General features: G+C 45.4%; 1 protein-coding gene and 1 pseudogene across 1 annotated transcript in view; both read right to left on the bottom strand.

Moving 5' to 3' along the window:
* LOC125947057 (translation initiation factor IF-2-like) overlaps positions 1–18,954 on the bottom strand; it is a 550,732-nt gene that overhangs the window by 265,047 nt on the left and 266,731 nt on the right. The window lies entirely within an intron of this gene.
* Positions 7,751–9,112, bottom strand: LOC119459331 (uncharacterized; annotated as a pseudogene).

The raw sequence follows: 18,954 nt of genomic DNA on the forward strand, positions 1-18,954 counted from the left end.
GGGGCATTTCCACATTATATGGGAGAGATCTGCTGTTTGGACAGGGCAGAAGCGACACTTGGGTGTCGGGTATGTGTCGGGAAAGAATAAGTTCAAAGTGCGTGGGGTAAGAAAAGTGCGAGTTTGTAGTTGGCGCCACAATATTTCTCTCTGGCGCGTGCTCGACACAGAGAGAGGTGGATACGTTAGGCGTTGGTGTTTGTAATGTGTGGAAATTTCATGGAATGTGATGAGTGCGTCTTTATTGGTCTGGTGTTGGGAGTCATTGGCTTCTGGGGTAAGGCCCACATTTCCGTCCACTCGGTCCGTGAATCCTCGAGCAGCGGCATGAGCCATTTCGTTGCCTGGTAGTCCTTGATGTGCTGGAGTCCAGATGAGAGCGATGTAGTTTTTTGGCGGGTGAGCGACTAGTAGAGAGTGCGCGAGGTTTGTAATGTAGCCGCTACTGAAGTTCCGGATAGCAGTCTTCGAGTCACTGATGATGACATCGCAATCAGGTAGCCCCGATGCGAGTGCAATGGCGGCCTCTTCTGCGTCGCCCGCTGAGGTGGTCCTGACTGATGCTGAACGAACAGTGTTGCCCTGCTTGTCTACGACCGCTAAAGCATAACGATGTTTAGTTTTATAGGGTGCGGCGTCCACGTAGTAAACTCCTTCTGCCTGTCCATAGCTGCGTTGTAGCGCCTTGGCTCGAAGTTTCCGGCGTTCGACGTGAAATTCGGGATGCATGTTTCTGGGTAGAGGTTGGATGTGGTATTGGCCGTGTATGTTCGGAGGAAGTTGATGTCGCTTGTTCTCGTTGAGTGGTGTGGCGTAGTGAAGTTGTCTCAGGATCTCACGCCCAGCTGCAGTGGTGGAGAGTCTGTGATATTGCGATGATAGATGTGCTTCGGTTAATTCTTCAAAGGTATTGATTGTGGCTGTGGCCATCACCCTCTGTGTGGATGCTCTAATCGGAACACCAAGAGCGACTTTGTGTATCTTGCGGATCAAGCAGTTTACAGTGTCCGCTTCCTTCCTAGAGAGTGAGAGATATGGTAGTGCGAAGGTGATTTTGCTTAGGACAAAAGCTTGGATGAGCTGAATCAGTTCCTTCTCTCGAAGCCCTCCGTGTTTATTGGAGATCCTTCCTATGAGGCGTAGCGTGTTATCTACTGTTGTTTGTAGTGCTTGCAAGGTACGCTGATTTGCTCGGTTGCTTTGAAGGTGAAGACCTAGCACCCTTATCCTGTCTACCTGGGGTATGGAGTGCCCTTCAACTGTGAGGTCGATATTCGGGGGCGATGTCCTGAAGCGTCTCGTGGGGGGCAGAAGGAGAAGCTCTGATTTGGTGGGGGAGCACCTAAGGTTCAAGTCGTGACCTACTTGTTCGATCTGGTCAATGGCTGCTTGGAGGGTGTCTTGGATGTGCCCGTCCGAACCTCCGGTCATCCACAGCGTAATATCGTCCGCGTACAGTGAGAATCTGAGGTCGGGAATCTTCTTTAGAGCGAAAGCTAAAGGTCGCATAGCCAAATTGAAGAGGAGGGGGGAGAGTACTGCCCCTTGGGGCGTACGAGTGCTTCCTAAACGTATCTGACCTGATTGTTCGCTGCCTAATTGGAGCGTTGCAGTGCGCTTCGTCAGGAAGCTGCATATATAACGGTAGATTCGCTCTCCACAGTTTATACTGTTAAGTTCGCGTAGAATGGCCAAGTGGGACACATTATTGAAGGCTCCCTTGAGGTCGAGGCCCAGCAACGCTTTTGTGTCGCGTGCGTCGCTCGGTTCAATGATATCTTGTTTGAGCCTTAGCATGACATCCTGGCAAGAAAGAGACTTGCGAAATCCAGTCATTTCCGAGGGGAAAAAGCGATGATCTTCGATGCATTTGGAAAGGCGTAGGTGGATTACGTGCTCCAAGATCTTCCCTATGCATGAGGTGAGAGAGATGGGACGGAAGTTATCAATGTGAATTGGCTTATTCGGCTTGGGAATGAAGATCACCTTGGCTGCTTTCCATTGTTGGGGTATCTCGCCCTCTTCGAGACAGTGGTTGTAATACTCGGTGAGTTTGCGTATGGATTGCTCATCGAGGTTGCGAAGCGTCTTATTTGTCACAGAGTCTGGACCTGGTGCCGTGGTAGTTCGCACTTGGTTGAGGGCATGTCGAACCTCCGCTTCTGTGATATCGCTGCAAAGTTCCTCATTGGGTTCACCAGTATAGTCGGGCATGGGGATTTGCGTAGGAGGGGGCATATGTTTGGAAGCCAAGTTACTGAACATTGTCGGCAGGTCCGCTGCATGTTCATGTAGCAGTTTATTGATCTGGTGGTTATTATGCGTCCTAGATGTGGTGGGGTCGAGCAGGTGCCGGAGCAATTGCCAGGTCTTTTTAGTGCTAAGATGACCATGCGCTCCTTCGCAAACCTGAGTCCATTGCTGTGCCCTCAATTTGATAGCGTATTTTTCAATCTGAGAGTCCAATTTGGCGATTCTGATTCTGAGTTTGTGATTGTAACGGGCTGTTAGCCATTTCCTGAGTAAGGCTTGCTTCGCTTCCCACATGTGTAGGAGCTTCGAATCAATTGTTGCCAAGGGTGTATCTGACGGGAGAGTGGTGGTATGGGCCTCTACATCTGCTTGTAAAGCGTTCGCCCATTGCTGTATGTCGGTAATGTCTTCTTCGTTGGTGTTGGAGCGAGATTTTCTGAATTCCGTCCAATTGGTAAGCCTTAGTGGTTTCATGGCCAGTGGTCTGTGCTTGAAATTTACGCGGTGTTCGAGGATGTAATGGTCGCTGCCTAAGTTGTTTTGGAGGTTTTGCCACGTCGCCTGAGTGATGCGGTGAGTTAGGGTGAGGTCGGGGGATGTATCCCTACTGACGCTATTTCCTAGCCGGGTAGGAAGAGTAAAGTCATTGTGGATGGTGAAACCTTGATTCTGTATGTGCTGCCACAGAGCTCTTCCCTTAGGGGCAGATGCAGAGTGGCCCCACATTTGGAGGGGGGCATTGAAGTCGCCCATTACAACTAGCGGCTGTTTATTGGCGTTAGCTTTGGCTTGAGCAAGCATGTGCTCAAAGCGGTGTTGTCGAGCATTGGGAGGGCTGTAAACATTCAACACGTATAGGGTGGGTTGTTTGAGGCGTTTAGGTAGAATTTCGATGAAATCGTGGGGGATGTCAGTACCGCTGAATGTCTCCCATTTAACAGAAAGGTGCTGTCTTACAAGTACGGCAGTGTTGGGCTTGACATTGTGAGGGTCTTGAAACGTGTTGTATCCCGGTAGAGTTACTTTCCCGTGTGTTTCCTGCAAAGCTATAATATCAGGGAGCTCGTTAAGATTCTGCAGAAATAGTGTAAGATTTGCGCGCTTGTTGCGGAACCCCCTGCAGTTCCACTGCCAGATCACCAGACTACGTGCTGGCTTCATTATTATTGTCGCTGTGGTGAAGGATGGGAGTTTGTGACGTCGTGGAGGGTCTTCCCCAGGTTTCGATTAGCTCTTGGAATCTGCAGAACTGTGCAGATGCCTCACAAATAAAGGAATCAAGCTTGCTTTGTAGCCGATTTTCAAGGGCAACAACCTTGTTTTCCAGGGTCGTCATGCGCTCACCAAGGACAAATATGGCGTTTTCAACGGTGTGGTCGGTGTCTGTTATATCGGCATTCTTCCTTTTTGCCGGTGGGGGCTGCACGTGGGGTGAAGGTGGCCTTGGAGTTGCTGCTTCAGTAGTAGCAGTGGGTGCAACAGTGTCCATTTGTTCTGTCGGAGGGCTTATGGGTGTGGGTGCAACTGTATCCATGCGTTCTCTCGGAGGGCGTGTGGGTGTGGGCGCAAGCTTTTGTGGCAGTGGGTTGGAAGTAGCGGCAGGACTTTCATTGATTTCGATGGGGGGGTGGAGCATTGCCTTGAGCTGTTTGATTTCGGCCTTGAGAATTTCGTTCTGATTAAGCAAGTATTTGATGAGAGAGTTATCAGCATCTAGTGAGGAGCTGCTATTGTGGGAGACTACCCCTGCCCAGCTCACCTTTGTATGGTTGATGGGCGGTCTCTCCTCGTTGCGTGGAGTCAGCGGAGGCCAAGCTTGCTTCGATGCTAGAACCTGGGCCGCTGTTGCAGAGTTCTTGCGGCTAGAGTTGCTCTGCGGCTTCTCTTGTCCTGGGTGTTGGTTGGAGGCCTGGATATTGTTCCTGGCCAGAAGTGTCAGTTTAGTTTCTGGTGGTGCGGGGGGCGGCGTCCGTGGTTTGTAACGAAGTCTGCACTCTGATGAACCAGTCTCATGTGTTCCGTTGCAGATGATGCAAGTAGGGGTGCAGCTGTGGTCTTCAGGAGGATCTGGCGTGCCGCATTTTGGACAGAGACATATTGTCACATTAGGGCAGACATCTTGACGATGGCCAAGCTGCCGACACCTCGCACACGCCTCCACTTTTTGCCGATATGGTCGGCAGCGGAGGTCTGTGCGGAGATAATCAATATAGAAGGGGACCTTTGAGCCTTCGAAAGTGACCAGGATGGAGTCCGTGGAGCCCATTCTTCGAGCAGCTAGTATCTTGATTGTTGGATTAGAGTCTCGAAGTTTAACCAGCACGTTCCCCTCCACCAGGGAGGCCGGCAGCTTGATGATGCCCCTACACGAATTTTTGGGGTCTGCCACGTGCGTGGAGACCTCGTAGCTCTTGTCCATGATGGTGAGGGTGGCAATCTTCAAGTAGCGATCAGCTCTGTCCATGCAGGGGGTGCTTATGATGATTGTGTTGTTAATCTCGTTGGCCCGGAGTCGATCTAGCGATGTTGCAGCCGCGGAGAGGTCTGTGGACTTGATGACGATGTCCCGGAGAGAGACTGGGTGTATGTTAGCGCAGTTGACACCACCATGCACACGAAGAATGATTTTGTATTCAGCGGCAGGGAGTGGAGGAGGACGAGGCAGATTGTGGCTTACTTGCGGCCGAGTTTTGAGGGTGCTTGGCGAAGTGGGCGAAGGCCTCTTGGTGTCAGAGTAAACAAATTTCTCACGCCAATCGATGATCTCTTCTGGAGTCATGTCGACAGCATCGACGACGTCGTCTTGGCTCATGCCTGCTGCAGCTGCTACCGCCGACGCACACTGCCGGCTCTGCACGGCAGGGGCGCGGGGGTGCGGATGTTGCGAAGAATCGGCGATGAATTTAAGATGGCAGGTCCGATTTCCGCTGAAGAGGTGTCGTTCGACAGCGGAAGACTTACAGCACAATTTGGTAATTCATTCCATTCCTTAATCACCCTGGGAAAAAAGCTGTACTTGAATGTATCATTTCGTGTAACTGGCGGCTGTATGTATAAGCTGTGCCTGTGTCTGAAGCGTTGATCCGGTGAAATTATGCAGTATTCAGATAAATTTATTTTAACCTGGTTATGGATAATTAAAAACAAAAATTTTAATCGGTCAAACTTCGTCCTTAATTCTAACGCGGAAAGGTTTGCACGACTGCATAGTTCAGTAGGAGAGTGCATGCGCTGATATTTATTAAATATAAATCTAGAAGCCAGTCGTTGAACTCTTTCCAATTTATGACGGTTAGTAGCAGTGTGTGGGTCCCATACTATTCTAGCATATTCAATGATTGGCCGTATTAATATCTTATACGCCAGGTTTTTCACTTCAGGAGTTGCGCTATACAATCTTCGCCTGAGGCCCCAAAGAACTTTATTTGCCCTTCTACAAACTTCATTGATGTGAATGTTCCACCTCAAGTCTGAAGTAAATATTAATCCTAAATATTTATATTCTGTTACTCTTGTTAGTTCATGGGGACCGATACTGTATTTATGCATCACGGGCGTCCTTTTCCGCGTTATAGTCATACAAACTGATTTTACTCGGTTCAGTGACATTTGCCATTCATTACACCATTGTAGAATTTTATTTAAATTGGTGTTGAGGTCTAACTGGTCATTTAAAGATTCAATCCTTTTATATATTACGCAGTCGTCTGCAAACAATCTTAGCGAGACGGTTATATCAGTAGGCAAATCATTAATAACGATAAGAAATAAGAGGCCCCAAAACACTGCCTTGAGGTACTCCAGACAAAACTGCTTTGGACGTGGATTTAATTTTATTTATTTCGACATACTGCTCACGAGAGTGGAGGTAGGATCTAAACCACTTAGTGATGTTTGGATTTCTAATTATTTCATTTATTTTTAACAAGAGTTTAGGATGCGAGACTTTGTCAAACGCTTTGGCGAAGTCTAAAAAAATTAGGTCAATCTGTTTTCGACTATTTATCGTTAGTGAAAGATCGTGGACTGTCTGAACGAGTTGAGTTATTGTAGACAACCCTTTACGAAAACCACGTTGCACTGGTGATAGTAAATTGTTAGTTTCCAAATAATTTGAGAGATGTTTACTGATTATATGTTCAAGTAGTTTGGAGCAGGTGCTCGTAAGAGAGATGGGCCGGTAGTTACCTACGTCTGATGTGCTCCCACTTTTGTGGACAGGAATTACTTTAGCTTGTTTCCAGGCCATAGGAACTGTTCCCTGGGTAAGCGATGATTGAAAGATTATGGTGAGATATTTAGCGACCCACTGAGCATATCTATATAGGAACTCATTCGGTATGCTGTCGGGGCCAGGGGATTTCTTTGTATTTATGCGCAGAAGAAGGTTCAGCACTCCTTCCTCGTTGATAAGGTCAGACGCTGGAGGGCGATCGGAAGTGTAAGTAAAGGATGGAAGTGTAGCATCATCTTTGGTGAAAACGGAGGAAAAGAAGGAATTGAAATGCTCTATACGTTCCTGGGTAGTTCTTTCATCATCTGCTTTATGTTGTTTCTTTGTAGGGTTTACGTATCTCCAAAATTTACTAGGTGCTTCCTGAAGGAAGTTTTTCAGTGTAACATTAAAGAATCTCTCCTTGCTTTCCTTGACTAGACGATTTAAGTTAAGCTTCATGTTATAAAGTGAAGTCTTGTTCTGTACACTTGGACCTCGTGAACAAGCTTTCCTTTTCCTTTTCATCCTCCGTTTGACATGAAGTATTTCCCTTGTAATCCACGGGTTCTTTCTTTTGCACTTTTTAAAGCTCTTAGGAATAAATCGCGTAATACAATGCATCGTAATCTTGGAAGAAAAGTCCCACAGATCGTCAGTACCACCACTTGATTCATAAATAGACATGAAGTTATCAAACGATCTTTCAAGGTAATCCAAAATACTAACATCATCAGCAGCTTGAAAGTTTAGGTAATGGATGCTTGATTCCTGTTGCATGGGGTACGAGGACAGGTTCAAGGACAGAATAACCATTTTATGGTCGGATAAACCTTCTTCAACAAGACAATCATTCACATACGTTGTCAAAGCATTGGAAATTAAAATAAGATCAAGTACAGAAGAGCTTGTTGCACACACCCTAGTAAATTCCTTAACTATCTGAGTTAAATTGTATGAAAATGCTAAATCCAAAAATACCTCAGAAGAAGTGACATCTGTGTCTCCGGCTACATATGAATCCCAATCAATAGCTGGAAGATTAAAATCACCTAGTAATAGTATGCTGTCTTGTTCTTTCATATACGCTTCCATCAATTGTCTAAGTTGCAAGATATGTTCTACAGGAGAGTTCGGAGCTCTGTATACCCCTCCGACGAATACAGTTCGATTGTTCAGTTTAGTTTTAATCCACACTGCTTCAACATCACCTGGTACTTCTAACGGGGTGAAAACGATGTTCCGCTTGACGAGAAGAGCCACGCCTCCACCTCTCCCATCTCGATCCCTTCTAACCAACGTGTAACCAGGTGGGGTGATTTCGCTATCAGGTATGTTTTTATGTAACCAAGTTTCCGTAATTACGGCAATATCAGGTTCATGATCAATAACTAAAGCTTCAAGCGAGTGTGTTTTGTTTAGTACGCTTCTCGCGTTTACATTAATTATTTTGAAGCCTACATGTCGACCCGGTATATGTCAATTATCTCTTGTTCCTGAATGACTTCCCAGTTTGCACCTTTCCTCACGCTCTTCATTCCAGCTGTACAGCGTGTTGTTTACCCTCAATTTATCAAAAACAAGCTTTACCTTTTTTCCTGCCTTCCTTTCATCACCTGCCGAGTCCCATAGCTTTTTTCGTATTCCCTGTACTCTTTTAGAGAAATCCTCGCTGATACTGTAATCAGTATCCTTCAGTTTCGAGCAATTCTGCAGAACTTTATTTTATCTCTATAGTCTGCCACCCTCAAGATGACAGGACGAGTTCTACCAGAATGTTTCTTACCTAATCTGTGAATTCTATCAATAGAATTCACATTCACTTTCAGAGTAGCGTTAAAGATATCGTCTTTTACTTTTCTTACGAGTGTTTCTTCCTTTTCATTTTCCTCTTCTGCTACTCCTCTAATGATAAGGTTATTTCGTCGTGAACGATTATCCAAGTCATCCACCTGTTTGACCAGACTAGACGTTTCCAGACTTAGGCCGGCCACAGTTTCTTCAAGAGTTACAAGTCTGTTCCGAGTGTCGTCTAAGCTTTGAACCTTAGTTTCAATAACGAGAAGCCGGTTCTGCATTTCTAGGAATCTTGTTTCAAACGAGTCTTGCTTTTCCTGAACCGCAGTAAGTTTAGACAAAATTTCTTTCTGATTTTGGAGCAATTCCCTGCACAAATCTTCCGTTATTGGTCCTGGATTCTTCTCCACATCCCCACAGAGACCCAACAACAAGCCCGCAATGGAAAAACACTCACATATACAGTCAAAGACAACTCGTGGACACGGCAGCACTATAAGACCAAGAACATTACTATGGAAGCCATTTTTTTGGTCACCAACCTGCATGAACAGAGGCACGTCAGGCGACATTGTCACGGCGATGCTGCCGTGTCCACTGAAGCCGGTAGGCAATGGACATGCATTTATAACATGCAGATGATCCCTTGTGAGCATGCGTCGTGACGTCATCGTGCCCCCAGATGGAAAGTGGAAAAGGCCATCCACGTGTCGATGCTCCAGGGTGCTGGTGCCCTCAGCGAACTGGCCGGAAACACCGCCCACACAGAAGTGACGTGGTAGGCCGGTATCGTAGCGAAGCTTAGGGCGTCCAGGGTCGAAAGATTTTGCTGCACCCCCAGTGATGAAGCTTAGGCATGCGCAGAAAACCTGCATGAACAGAGGCACGTCAGGCGACATTGTCAAGGCGATGCTGCCGTGTCCACTGAAGCCGGTAGGCGATGGACATGCATTTATAGCATGCAGATGATCCCTTGTGAGCATGCGTCGTGACGTCATCGTGCCCCCAGATGGAAAGTGGAAAAGGCCATCCACGTGTCGATGCTCCAGGGTGCTGGTGCCCTCAGCGAACTGGCCGGGAACACCGCCCACACAGAAGTGACGTGGTAGGCCGGTATCGTAGCGAAGCTTAGGGCGTCCAGGGTCGAAAGATTTTGCTGCACCCCCAGTGATGAAGCTTAGGCATGCGCAGAAAACCTGCATGGACAGAGGCACGTCAGGCGACATTGTCACGGCGATGCTGCCGTGTCCACTGAAGCCGGTAGGCGATGGACATGCATTCATAGCATGCAGATGATCCCTTGTGAGCATGCGTCGTGACGTCATCGTGCCCCCAGATGTAAAGTGGAAAAGGCCATCCACGTGTCGATGCTCCAGGGTGCTGGTGCCCTCAGCGAACTGGCCGGAAACACCGCCCACACAGAAGTGACGTGGTAGGCCGGTATCGTAGCGAAGCTTAGGGCGTCCAGGGTCGAAAGATTTTGCTGCACCCCCAGTGATGAAGCTTAGGCATGCGCAGAAAACCTGCATGAACAGAGGCACGTCAGGCGACATTGTCACGGCGATGCTGCCGTGTCCAATTCTCACAGATTCCCAGCAAGCATGTCGAAACTACGCACAAGGACGGATTTCACCGACCGCTCATAAAATTCTACACAAGAAGCAAAACATTCCACTAGTTCACCTAGTCTGGACACCTGGGCATGCGTCTCTTCCTGGCAATGAGCGCGTTCATGCGGCAGCCCGAGGTCTAACCCTCCAGGCACCGGTGGAAGACCAGTCCAACCCAGACAAGGTGGAAACAATACCGCTTACATACACGCATATACTACAACACCACAGACTATCCCGTAGAACATTCCCTCCACCACACGTGAAGCTAAACCGTGCAGAGGCAGCCGCTTGGCGCCGGCTCCAAACTAATACGTTCCCCAGCCTTGCTCTCCGCCACACTTTTTACCCTAGCCAGTACCCCGACAAATGTCCTTTCTGTGGTGGTCACCCAAACCTCTACCATCCTACGTGGGAATGCTCCGAACCACCCGGCTTACCTATAATACCCAACCCCTCCCCATCCCAGTGGGAAGCCGCTCTTTCCAGCACAGCCTTCGATGACTAGCGATGCCTGATCGACCGGGCCAGCCGGATAGGAGCAGCAAATGGGGCCCTGGACTGAGGGCTCCACCCTCTGGGACTTCATTTTAAAACATAAAGTTTTCTACTACTACTACTTGGCACGTGTGTTATCCCGCACTTCTTTTGTTTGTTTTAATAGCGATGCAGCCCGACGATGTAAACCACGTTTTAGTTCCAATAACGTAAAGGGCTTAACGTGTTTTAATTTAAACACACAGTCAGCCAGAAATAAAGAAGATAACCTCGGCGTTCTTTCCGAAAATTTTCAATTTTGTTTTGATGTATTAATACTAACAGAGACATGGTAGTTCGTCAGACAGTGACATCGTCAAACGTGCAAATTACATTGCGTCCCACACGGTGCCACACGCACCACGGAATCAACGGATACTCTGATTGACCTCTTTATAAACAACCAACCCGCGGACACAGTAATATCAGTCGTTATTTCCTCATTATGCTCATTATGCGTTATTTCCTCAGTTCATTATGCCTCCCTAATGCGGCATTAACTATAGTTCACACCAGAGTTGCCAGATTCTGCCAAGCAAACAAGCTAATAATCATCCCCCCCCAAAAAAAAGGCCAAAAAAAGCGGTGCGACTTTTTCGAAGAAGCCCCAAAAAAGCGGAAGTTGAACAAATTTTCCCATTCTTGAAAATAGTTTATAGTACAAAAATCGCAAAAATACGAAGAGAAAGTAAACAAATAATCATAATTATTTTGCACAAAGAAAATATGCGCAAGAATGAACGAAAGAACTCATTTACTTTTTAAAATAGTTTCCAGGATAGTCTGCAGCCTGTTGATTGCACGTTTGCCGGTACATGAATCTTACATTTCCAATATTTCCATGCTGCTTTTTATCGTCTCCGGTGACTGGGCGTAACCAGTCGGTGAGTTGCGTTTCCTTTTCCAACTCTTTACAATATTTTTACCAAACTTCGACCACTTCGAAGCCATTTTGCACAAAGAATACTGGCAACACACTAGGACAACCACGACTGCTGGCAACGCGTCAAAACATTGATGGATGGATAGGGACAGTTTCATACTTTGGGACTTCTGCTGATTTCGCGTATGTTTAACGACAAATGCGCGTGATGGGCACGAAAATAACAATATTCGCAAGAAAGATGCGAATGAGCCCCCCCCCCCTCCCTCCCTCGCCAAAAAAATAGTAATAATAACGCGACAAGCGACTGTAAAAATCTACAAGCGACTCGGTGAAAAAATAAGCCCAAATGCAGTTATTATAAGCGGAACTGGCAACCCAGGTTCACACACCGTTAGAACAATCCAGAACCTTAGTGGATACACTTTAGAGGACTTTCGCAGAAGATTACTCCTCACAGATTGGCACGTAGTAACTATAGAGCGAAGACGTCAGACAAGGCGTGTAATAATGTTGTTCGTTTGTTCATAAAAGCTTATACCAAGTCATTTCCTCTGACAGAAATGAGGAAGGCGAGTAACTCGCGTAAGCCGTGGATGACTAAAGAGTGTGTTAAAATGATAAAAAGAAAGGATAAGCTCTTCCAAAGGTTTTTAACTTCGCGCAGATAAGAGGATTGGGCTATATTTAAACAACATCCAAATAAAACCAACGCTTCCTAGCGAAAAACGAAGTGCGCGTATTTTTGTAATGTTTTTTAACAGGATCATAAGACCAAGCCAGATGTCATGTGGAAGAAGATAAACGCATTGTTGGGTCGCTCACATTCTGCAGAAACTGTTAAAGAACTGATCCTAAACAATGCGCCCGTTAAGGGTTTTGAACTCGCTGAGGCTTTAATGACTTTTTTTGCTAATTTATTGGTCAGTACGCATTACCTAGAGGCAGCAAATAAAATTAATAAAAATGATATCAGTCTATGTCTCAGTCCCACAAATGATAACAAAGTCCGGGGTATATTTAATTCGTTTAAAAACAGTGTGGCATGTGACATAGATGGAATAAAGATAAAACCAGTAAAATATGCAATTGACATTATTTTACTGCATCTTTGCCATATTTATAACCTTGCGCTCAGCACAGACATTTTTCCCGAAGAAATGATGGTACCAAAAGCGGTCGTGATAGTTGGAGGACACGAATATAACTTTTCCAATTACCGCCAGATTTCCATATTACCCTTACCCAAGTAACGCAAAATGTTGCCGTAACGTTCTCTGAATGTGCACAAATGTCGGCGTATAACGTTGCCTGCATGCTGCTAATGTCCTCTTTTTTGATCACCAGACAACGTTGGGTCGTAACGTTGTGGCAGCGTTGAGCAGCACATTCACGACGTTAACATAACGGTAACAGAACTTCCTGGCAACGTAATGTGGATGTTGCCTTTTGTCACTTCAGCTTTCAGGCAATGTACGTATGTGACGTTGAAGCAACACTCAACTGACATTGCAGAATATTTGTAGCCATGCATAACAGCAGTGCTGTCAGCATGACATGGCTGACAGCACCGCAAACCCTTAAATTTATATTTGCTTGACAGATAATTTACTCTAGTAGTTTTCATGTTGCATATGCATGAAAATGTGAAACAAGAATTAGTGAAAAACAGCGTTTATTACGTATATATCTTGTGTAGCTTACCAAGATATCTGTGTACCTTACCTTGTGGTAAGATACACTATATACGTAAAATAATGCTCTTTTCACCAGTTCTTGTTTACATTTTCATGCATATACGACATGAAAACTACTAGAATGCATTATCTGTCAAACAAATATAAATTTAAGGGTTTGCGGTGCTGTCAGCCGTGTAATGCTGACAGCAATGCTGCACGGGCAGCTCATCTGTCTTGCACTATATATAGTACCAACGCGCCCTAAGCCAGAATCTTTAGTGTTTCACATGGTGGTTTGCCTGACTTGTCTTGCTGTTGTCCATAGCACAGCATATAAATGCTAACTGCAAGTAAAAATGCAAAGCTGCAAAGTGGTTCATAAGACCAATTTTTCATTTTGGCTATAACAGCAAGAGAAGCAGCATGCACGTCCAATGTGCAGAGGTTCTCGTATAAAGGTTCTCGCAGCAGGAAAGTAAATATATTCCACAAATGTTCATTTCCTTTAACATATCATTTAAGCTTAGACCACAGAAAAAAATCAGTCTTTGCTTCCGACTTACTGCTCTAAAAATCATGTGTCGGTAGCTGCATGTGCTTTCAAGAAATTGCATAATAGCCAACATCAGCTGCTAAGAACAAACGCTAGTATGTAGGAATTGTTTGTGCAGGAGGAATATGTGGTGGTTGAATATGCACCCATGAATATGCATTGGTCCACCTTAAATAATAGTGAATGCCATAGACAAACCTGGTTATAATGTCAAACCATGCATTTATTTACTGTCTGCTTACATCATCCTGGCAAACAAATGACACTTATATAACAGTAACTTAAAAACTGATAACACACTGGTAACACACTTAAATATATTTTCTATTAAACATCAAGGTCTTCTATCGCATATTAAGACTCTACTAACAGCTACAACTACAACACAATATATTTTGCTTTCCCATGTAGGTCAGACTTCGAATTTTTTTGCTTTTTGTCGAGTTACCTTATTTCAATGGCAGAACACAATTTATACTTCTTAATAACAGCACAAATACTGTCCTCCTTCACTTTGTAATGTACAACACAACACAGTAACACTGCGGTTGGATACTATCTCCTGCCAAGCATCCAGCCGGTCTTTTTGCCTAAGCTTGCAGACATGGCAGCAAGTACGAAGTAGTCAACACAGCACAAGGCGTAGAGTAACAGAAAGTCATCCAAGCACTGACAGCCAGCCATCACTTTTGCAGAGGATGGCCAGCAGCACAAGTGATGCACACATGCCTCCCTCGGTAGCTTCACTTGCATCCAGACCTCACTGGTTTCCAAGTCAATAATGCGGTAACCTGCAGAGACATCAATTACATCAAACTATAAAGTGCCATCTGAAACACTGAAGTAAGCCATGTTTACTGTGAAAACAGGCTATAAAAATGCTTACAAACAACTTAAGCTTCGCATAACTGTGAAACAAACAATAGTGACTTTACACAGGAGAATAATGCAAAACATCAAAAAGCAAATTTCAGTAAAACCTAACCATTATAGCTATAAGTTTGAACACAAGAGCAAGGAAAGCACAAAAACAATACCCACAACTTCCTTTATTGCGGTAAGCAGTAAAGACGTTAGTATCAATATATTCCTTTAACATAAAGCTTCCTTGCAATGCCACGTCTGCTTGTTACATCCAGTTCAGTCTGAAGAAAACAAAACTTAACAAATGATGTGAATGCTCTACCACGGTACCAAAACCACATTTCTTTCGTGATGAAAGAAAGTTCCAATGAGTGAGTGATAAATTTGACTTGTTGGTACAACATATTGGTCAATTGCACAGATATTGACGACAGAAAAGACGAGACAATAGACGTGTGCTGACTTCCAACAAAAAGCTTTATTTTCAGCGACCCATGTTTATAGCCGTCACTCATCACATTGCACACGCGCAATTCACACCCTTAGGAAGGTCAACTCTGTCTGATAAGTGTACAGATGCTGACACACACAGAGCCAAGTCGCGCAATCTTTTCAGCTTCAATAATTTCATGGGTTAGTTGATCACCGCTACTGCTGACAACAGTACACCGAGCAAACAATGGTTCACAGGCACATGAACTGCAACAACATGCAAGCCAACTGTCATGCATGTTTTTCTTGACATTGTAGAGTGTTCTCTCAGCTGGTCATTGATACAGCGTCCTGTTTGGCCTATGTACTGTTTACCACAAGAAAGAGGGGTACAGGGAAAACAAGGGGAATGCGGGAGATGGCGATTCAAGGCGATGAGTAACACGAGAACAAGGTGAGGGCAGGAGCCAACGTTGCGACAAGTGGACTTTTCTTCAAGGCAACATATGCTTTCCTCGGCACAGTATATATAGGTAGAACTCTACCTATATATACTGTGCCGAGAAGAGCGTATGTTGCCTTGAAGAAGACAAGTCCACTTGTCGAAACGTTGGCTCCTGCCCTCACCTTGTTCTCGTGTTACTCAAAGATGATGATGATTGTTGGAGTTTAGTGGCGCAAGGGCCAGGTATGGCCAAAGAGCGCCATGACAGTATTAGTTCGCGCCAAGACGATGGTAATGGCTTGTTAGTGGTAGATGAATAGGGAATTATATGAACATTAGATGTGGCATGGCTGTAAAGGGGCCTAAAATCAGTCGCTGTAAAGTGCGTAAAATCTATAAGTAATAAGATTATGGCAATGAGTGATTATGTGTACTATGGACATGAAGAATGCATTGCGAAAGAATGATACGAGTTACAAAAAATTAAAGATACAAGTATTGGCCAGAAGCACAAGTGCCTAAACAGAGCCCTTGAAACACAAGGGCCTGGAGGCATGTGCAGTTAAAAACTATCGCAGCAGCATCCTCTAGAGAGAGGATGCACTACGAACTTATTGGGCTAGTTACATGTAGCACAACATCTTTCAAGAAAGCAAGGACTGCGTTGGTGCTAAAAAGTGGTTCTTTACCGAGAAACATAGCGGGATGCAGAGGGACACAATAGCGATATGCGAGAGGAAAATGTTTCTTTCTTTCTCTTTCGGCTTCCCGACACTCCAAGAGGACGTGGAGGACGGTGAGCCTGTCGCCACATCTACCACATGTTGGAGGATCATTTCCATTCAATAGAAAATTGTGAGTACCATATGTGTGTCCTATTCTGAGACGACAGAATAGGACATCAGTTCGTCGTGTTTTAGTTGTACAGGGCCAGAAACCTAACTGTGGCTTAATCAAGTGGAGCTTATTAGTTGTTTCAGCGTCCCACAGACGCTGCCAGTGGCCTCGCAGTTTCCTTCGCAAAAAAGGCTTCAGATCTGTGGAGGAAATAGCAGCGGCAGGATTAATAGCTTGCGATGTAGTTGATGTGGCCAACTGGTCTGCTAGCACATTGCCCTCGATGCCTCTATGGCCAGGCACCCAGCATATTATTACATGTCTACGAGATTGGTAAATGTTACACAAGAGTGAGTAAAGCTCGATAACAACAGGATTCTTATGCTTTTGTAAAGATGTTAGCGCTTTTACAAGACTCAACGAGTCTGTGAATATTATTGCCTTTTGTAGTTTCAATTTCTCTATATGCTTCACCGCAGACAGTACTGCGTAGGCTTCTGCGGTGAAGATGCTTGTTAGGGGGTTCAATACGTCAGTTTTAGAAAAGGAGGGGCCAACAGCGGCGTAAGATACGCCAGCATGGGACTTGGATGCGTCGGTATAGAATTCCGAGCACGAGTACTTCGATTGAAGTTCGCGGAAATGGATTGCAATTTCGAGCTCGGGAGCGTGCTTTGTGACCTCTACAAAGGATAGATCACATTCTATCACCTGCCACTCCCAGGGCGGTGAAAGCTTAGCTGGAGGCATTAGGCGATGTTCTAGAAGTGGGATATCCATCTCTTCGCTAAGTTCTCTTATACGCAATGAGAAAGGCCGCCTCATAGAGGGTCGATTATAGAAAAGCGTTGCACACTTCAAATCATTAAGGGTTGCAGAACAAGGATGTTCACGATCGGAGTGTACTTTGAGAAAATAGGTGAAGCTGATGTATGTTCTCTGGAAATGGAGTGACCACTCATTGGATTCTACGTATAAACTTTCGACGGGGCTTGTTCTGAATGCGCCAGTGGCCAGGCGGATACCTAGATGGTGGACGGGGTCTAGCATTTTTAGCGCGCTCGGGGCGGCAGAGTGATATACTACGGCACCATAGTCCAATCGTGACCGAATGAGACTCTTGTGAAGGTTCATTAAACACTTCCTGTCGGTGCCCCAGGATGTGTGAGATAAACTTTTCAGTAAGTTCATTGTTTTTAGGCATTTCGCCTTTAGATGTTTTATGTGGTTAATGAAAGTAAGCTTAGAGTCAAGTATGATGCCTAAAAATTTGTGTTCTTTGTTCACAGGTATTTGTTGTCCATACATTTCGATAGTTGGATCTGCAACAAGACCTTTCTTCCTGGTGAAAAGAACACAAGAACTTTTGTGGGGGTTTACTTTGAACCCGTTTTCCTCTGCCCACTTAGACACTTTGTTGAGCCCCTGCTGTACCTGTCTCTCGCACACTGCGAGGTTACAGGACTTGAAGCCTATCTGTACGTCGTCCACGTAGATGGAATAAAAGATAGCTGGTGGTAAAGAAGCACGAAGCGTGTTCATTTTAACGATAAAGAGTGTGCAACTGAGCACGCCTCCTTGGGGTACACCAGTTTCCTGCACAAAAGGTCGTGATAAAACATTGCCAACTCGAACACGGAATGTGCGATTCAGCAGATAACTCTCAATCACATTTAACATATTACCACGTATACCAAAGTGGGAGAGGTCTCTCAGTATGCCAAACCGCCATGTGGTGTCGTAGGCCTTTTCTATGTCTAAAAATACAGACAAGAAGAACTGTTTGTGAACAAAAGCTTCGCGTATCTGCGCCTCAATACGTATCAAGTGGTCAGTGGTGGATCGACGCTCGCGGAAAACGACACTGGTATGGATCAAGCAGTCTGTTTGATTCTAGGAAATGTAATAGGCGACGGTTTATCATTTTTTCGAAGACTTTACAGAGACAGCTTGTTAGCGCTATGGGCCGATAACTCGATACAGAGGATGGATCCTTCCCCTGCTTCAGGATAGGGATCACTATGGCCTCTTTCCAGGCAGAGGGGATCTCGCCGGAGGTCCATATAGAGTTATACAGACAGACAAGGGTTTTTTTCGTTTCAGAGGGTAGGTTCTTCAACATTTCATATAATATGCGGTCAGAGCCTGGGGCAGATTGGTTGCAACAGGCGAGTGATGCATGAAGCTCTGCTAAAGAGAAAGGTAAATTATATGGCTCGCTCCCGCTGCTCTTTCGGTCTAGTTTTAGTTTTTCTATTGCTGCTTTGTATTTTGTGAATTCCGGAGAATAGTGCGATGAACTCGACACATGTTCAAAATGTGCACCCAGGTGGTTCGCTTGGTCTTCCAAGCTGTCGCCCTGTGTATTTACCAAAGGGAGTGAATATGTTTGTCGTCCTCTCACCTTGTTAACCCTGTTCCATACTTTGGCCTCATCTGTATACGAGTGTATACCTGATAAAAACTTCTGCCAACTCTCTCTTCTGGCCTGTCGGCGCGTTCTCCTGCCTTGTGACTTTATCTTCTTAAAGTTGATAAGATTCTCCGCAGTCGGTGAATCACGTAGCAACCCCCACGCTTTGTTCTGTTTCCTACGAGCGTTCCTACATTCGTCGTTCCACCATGGGACACGGCGTTTGCATGCCACACCACTTATTTCGGATATGCATTTAGAAGCGGCATCAATTATGAAGGCAGTGAAATACTCTACAGCAGCATCAATTCCTAACGAAGACATGTCAGCCCAGGAGATATTGCTAGTAAGAGTTCGAAATTTCTCCCAATCTGCTGTATCAACCTTCCATCGAGGGGCTTGTGGTGGAGACTTATTTTCTGTGGTTGTTCTCAGTAA

This window comes from Dermacentor silvarum, chromosome 7 (genome assembly GCF_013339745.2).
Source record: "Dermacentor silvarum isolate Dsil-2018 chromosome 7, BIME_Dsil_1.4, whole genome shotgun sequence".
Lineage (NCBI taxonomy): Eukaryota > Metazoa > Arthropoda > Arachnida > Ixodida > Ixodidae > Dermacentor > Dermacentor silvarum.